A 6000-nucleotide genomic window follows, 5' to 3' on the forward strand; every position below is an offset into this window, starting at 1 on the left:
GTGGGGATAGCGTACTGAGCCACCCATATTCTCAGGTACAGAGTCAACAGTACGCAACATCATCACCTACTATTACTGTTGCAACCCCCCACTCCAACCCATTTTCTCCGGTACACCAAAACAGCTTTGTCCAGAGCACCCCCATTTCTCAAGCATCCTCCTGTCCCGCCCGCACCGGACCTTGGACACCCAGTTGCAACCCACCTGAGGAGACTCTACAGTTAATGCACTCGCCCAGCAAATGTGTTCAGCCCAGACTACGAATACAGCAGCCCCCCAGTTTGTACCATCAGCCCTCTTCTGAGAGCGAGGATGATTATGATTATAGAGAGAGAGTTCCCACCTTAAGGCCTGGTCAGTATGATGGCACTACTCCATGGAAAGAGTTCCTGCACCGGTTTGAGAGCTGTGCAAAGGCAAATTATTGGTCAGAGAAGACCATGATAGTCCAACTAAAGTTTTGCCTGGTGGGAGCTGCAGGAGCTATCATCCACAGGAACCCTCGGTCATCACAGTGGAATTACCGCCGCCTGGTGGAAGAGTTGGAAACTGCATATGGCCCTTCTTCAGAATATGCAGCTGCAGTGGCTATCGAACTGAGACAACGTGTCCGCCAAGTGGGTGAAGCCCTACACGTGTTGAGAGATGACATATATGGTAAAGTGGCAATGGCTTACAGTGACAGAACAGAGACTGAGCAAGACGCTATAGGCGTTGAAGTTTTCACTAATGCTGTGGGTGACGCAGAGATTGTGCAGAAACTGTTGGAACAGCGGCCTCACACACTAGCCCAAGCTTATAACATTGCCCGCCGTCACGAAACCACCAAGCAGGCGGCATCGTACGTAACCACCCTCATGCACACTGGGACACGTAACCTGGCTGAACGAAGGTCACGGGCAGCTGTTATCCGGAAAGGGATCGAGGCAGAAGGCCCAGAGCCCACCACCACACGTAAACTGTGGGGGGGTAAAGGACAGAATGAGGGGGTGCGTTGTCATGACTGCTCCGGTCTGGGTCACCTGAAGAGGAACTGCCCCTCACCAAGGAAGAACGCCAAACCTCAGGCTCCATCATCCTCTCCCAGAAGCTCGGGGCCCAATGCACTTCACCTCAAACCCAAATGCCAAGAAATGAGCATTCACATGCTGGTGCATGAGCTGGAGGTATGTGCAGTTTTGGACACTGCAGCAGGGAAGAGTGTCCTGCCTGCGAACCTCTACAACGCCATTCATCCGGAGGTCCGCCCTCACCTTCAAATATCTGAGACAGAGACTGTGATTGGGGTTGGGCCTGGTGATGTACCTGTCCTTGGTGAGGCATATATACCTGTACAGATTAACAACCGGCAGGTGAGCGTGCATTTCCTGGTGGCTGACATAACTAGCAGGCCTAATGAGGCAATCCTCGGTCATCCATTTCTGGTCCAAGCCCAGGCGCACCTTGACTTTGGAAACCACCGTATAGTACTCTTTGGAGAGGAAGTGCCACATTTTCAGCCACCGAACAAATCTAGGGCATTTGTAGTGAGAGTGGCCCGGACTGTGGTGCTGGAGGCCGGAGAGGAGTATATGGTCCGAGGCAACACCCATACTGGAGAAACAGTGAGGGGGGAGATGATGTTGAGCCCCACCAAAGGTTTTGTGGAGAAACACAAAGTGCTGGTTGCCCGTGGAGTGGTGCAGGCTCAGTCCTCTAAAGTTGTGCCCATCCGCATCTTTAACCCTGGTAACTCTGCCATAACAATTAAGAAGGGGGCCATTGCTGGGATCCTTCAGCCGGCCCAAGTTCTGCCTCAAGCAACCGCAGTCCAGCCTGAGCTGACTGCGGGCAGCATCCCCGTTGTTCCCCAGCATCTACAGGAACTCTACACCCAGAGTTCTGCTGAGCTTAATGCAGGGGAGCAGCTCCAGCTAGCACAGCTGCTGTCAACTTATGGCGGCGTGTTCTCCACAGGCCCCAGCGACCTTGGCCGCACCAACTTGGTGCAGCATGATATTATGACACGACCTGGTATCCCAGTCAAGCAGCCACCACGCAGGATGGCGGGGGTTAAACAACAGAGTGCCGACCAACAGATTCAACAGGGCTTGGAGGCAGGCCTAGCCCGCAGCAGCCACAGTAGCTGGGCGTCACCCATAGTGATGGTACGTAAAAAGGATGGAACATTTCGCCTCTGCATAGACTATAGGGCCCTGAATGACTGCACTATCAAAGATGCGTACCCACTGCCCCGCATCCAAGACACATTGGACACCCTCTCCACTGCCAGGTGGTTCAGCACACTAGACCTTGCATCTGGCTACTGGCAAGTTGAACTAACCCCAAGAGCTCGTAAAGCAGCAGCCTTCTGCACCCGAAATGGACTGTTCGAATGGAATGTCATGCCCTTTGGACTGTGTAATGCTCCAGCGACATTCCAGCGACTCATGGACCGTGTCCTGGCCGGCATGCAATGGGAAACCTGCCTGGTTTATCTGGACGACATCATTGTGCTGGGCAGAGACGTGCCAGAGATGCTGGAGCGGCTGGGCCAAGTTTTCACCAGGCTCCACCAAGCTAACCTGAAACTAAAGCCTGCAAAGTGTTGCCTCTTCCGCCACCAAGTTGCCTACCTGGGTCACATTGTATCAGAGGATGGTGTCGCCACTGACCCCAGTAAAATCCAGAAAGTGAAGGAGTGGCCAACACCCACATCAGTTCAGGAGGTCCGCCGTTTCATCGGTCTCGCATCCTATTATCGGCGGTTTGTGAAAGGCTTTGCCACCATAGCTGAGCCCCTCCATGCCCTGACCAAGAAGTATGCACGGTTTCAATGGACTGAACAATGCCAGGCAGCATTTGACAAACTCAAGTGCCTGCTTACCACTGCGCCAGTCTTGGGCTACCCACTTGACCAGGGCGACCTGGTACTGGACACCGATGCAAGTGATGTGGGCATTGGCGCTGTTCTCTCCCAAATCCAGCAGGGGAGGGAACGTGTCCTAGCATATGGCAGCCGCAAGTTGTCTAGGACTGAACAGAACTACTGTACCACCAGGCGGGAGCTGTTAGCAGTGGTTGAGTTCACGTCACACTTCCGGCAGTACCTCCTGGGGCGGTCTTTTGTTGTTCGTACAGACCACAGCAGTCTTCGGTGGCTAACCAAGATGAAGGAACCTGAGGGACAGCTTGCCCGGTGGCTTGAGAAACTTAGTGAATACAACCTGGAGATCATCCACCGCCCAGGTCGACTGCACAGCAATGCAGACAGCCTCTCCAGGAGGCCTTGCCCCCAGTCATGTCCATGCAAGCTGCCCAGTCCCTCCCCTTATCCAGTGAGTGTCAGACATCAGGCGGTGCAGTGCGAGTTGGACTCTGATGTCAGCCAAGTGCCACAGTGCTCAGTGGGGGTAGGCAGACACCCCGGGTTGGCAGCAGTGGGTCCAGTGGGGGTGGAGGAAGCTTCACTTGCCAATACAGACACTTTGAGTTACACGGAGAGAATTTACCTGACTAAGACTGATGAGGCCGACACTAAACTGTTTTGTGGTTGGTCTTTACAGGAGCTGCAGCAGGCCCAAAAAGCTGACCCAGACATTGCTCCCATCAGAACCTGGTTGGAGGCCAGTAAAGAACGTCCTCCATGGGCAGCAGTTTCGCAATACAGCTCTGCCACAAAAACGTACTGGAGCCAATGGAAACGGCTCTACTTCCAAAATAGAATACTGGTTAGGCGGTATTACTGCCTTGATGACACCCACTTCTACCCCCAGATTGTGCTGCCTCGTGTCTTCCGGCCCGATGTCATGAAGCAGATGCATGAGGGACCGGTTGGTGGACACTTTGGCGTGGAGCGCACGGTCACTCGGCTGCAGACCCGATACTTCTGGTACCGGATGAGGGAAGACGTCTCCCTCTGGTGTGCCACCTGTACCAGCTGTGCATCCAAGGCCAGGCCCCACAAAACACCACAAGCACCGATGGGCACTGTTCGTGTTGGAGCCCCAATGGAGCGTGTCGCCTTGGACATTATGGGCCCATTGAATGAGACAGAGCGCCGTAACAGGTATGTGCTCGTCATACAGGACTATTTCACTAAATGGGTAGAAGCCTTTCCCCTGCCTAATGACAAGGCAGTAACTGTTGCTGAAGTGCTGGCTTCAAAGTGGGTGTGTCGTTATGGAACTCCACAGTCGCTGCACAGTGACCAAGGCCGGAACTTCGAGTCTGAAGTGTTCCAGGAAATGTGTGCACTGTTTGGTATAGAGAAAACACATACCACACCTTTCCGACCTCAGTCTGATGGCCAAGTTGAACGGTTCAATGCTACCCTACAAAAGATCTTGGCCACCACAGCGGAGCGTTGCCACTGGGACTGGGACCTCATGATCCCTTATGCAGTGATGGCCTACAGGGCGACAAAGCATAGTGCAACTGGGTTCACTCCCAACTTCATGATGTTTGGAAGGGAAGTGAGTGAGCCGGTGGACCTCGTGGCAGGCCTCCCATTGGACCCTGAAGAGACCCTTTCAGCCCCTGAGTATGTCCAACAACTCCGAGAGCGCCTAGAGCTGGCACATCAAATTGCCAGAGAAGCACTTGGGGAGTCTGTGAAACGGGCAAAGAGAGAATACGACAAGAACTGTTGCCACACACAGTACCAGGTGGGTGATGCGGTTTGGTATCTCATCAAAGGTACGCGCAAAGTTAAGAGCAAGGTTAGAAAGTTCCTTCCATCCTATGAAGGCCCGTACTTTATCCTGGGGCAGTTAGATGATCTGGTGTATCGTATTCAGAAATGCCCCAGGACCAAAGTTAAAGTGGTTCATCATGACCAGCTGAAACCTTATCGTTCTCGTGATCCCCTGGATAATGCCTGGGTCAGACAGCATGCTGGAAGCTGGACACCAGTGGAGGTGTCACCCCCCACTTTGGACGAGGATCCTATGGACACCGGTCTGGGTTTTTCGCAACTGTTCCTTGTGGCAGACACCAAGGGGACCCCAAGCACCATCCCTTCAGGTCCAGCAGTGGAAATCCCAGCAGCTGCAGCTGCAAACTCTTCCACCTCCCCTTGTCTGGACTTTCCTGCCTCTGAGGACCCTTGTGATAGTGGGGGTAGTGCTTCAGCACTATTTCAGCAGGACCAGCGCCCTCAAAGGCCAAGGCGCAAGCGGAGACCACCGACCAGGTTGGGTGAGTGGGTGACTCAGTGAGTCTTGGGATCACGGACAGTTTGGGACTTAAAAAGGGACAATGAAAGAAAGTTGGGGTTATTGTTGAATTGAAGTGAAGACAACTGTTCTAGTATGTCTGTGCTGTTTGAGACAAGAGGTTTTATTATGTTCAATTTAAAAAAAAAAAAAAAGCTGGGTGTAGCAGCTTATTGTTGTATACTGTCCTTGTGTTATTTCTCGGTTAGGTGAAATGGGGTTGTTGTGTCATCCCATATGTTCCATGGCACGGATGCCTCTCCAGCTGATATCTGCACTGCCTTGATAAGCACTTCATCACACAATGAACTTTTTTTTTCTCTACGTTAAGGTCCCTTTCTCTTCTGCTCCCCCTGAGCAAAGTGACCTTAATGTACATGTTATGTTGCAGGCACTGTGTTTTTTTTTTTTTTTTTTTTTTTTTTTTTTGCAGGAATGAATGTGCTGTTATTGTGCTGGATTGGACTTCTGGGATAATGTCCATCCAGAGTGGGGGTAGTGTTATGAGAATGGTGTGGCCCCTTTAAGAGAGAGAGAAGGAACAGCAGTGTGACGTGCGTGGGGGCGAGTGCATGTGGGAGGGGGAGAGATGCAGCGCGAGTGTGAGGGCAGATGCTAGTTGAGCACTATAGAAAGAAGACACAGTTTGTACAGCAGGTCGTGATTATAAAATAAAGCTGTTGCTCCAGCGGACAGTGGTGTCCCGTCTGTTGTTTCCACGGTGGAGAATAAGGGAGTTAACCCCGAGGTATTCGGCCCTGGAGAAGAGTAAATCTCCCCTGTGCTCTCTGACCCCGGTCTGAGA

The sequence above is a fragment of the Archocentrus centrarchus genome, chromosome 18, assembly GCF_007364275.1.
Source record: "Archocentrus centrarchus isolate MPI-CPG fArcCen1 chromosome 18, fArcCen1, whole genome shotgun sequence".
NCBI lineage: Eukaryota > Metazoa > Chordata > Actinopteri > Cichliformes > Cichlidae > Archocentrus > Archocentrus centrarchus.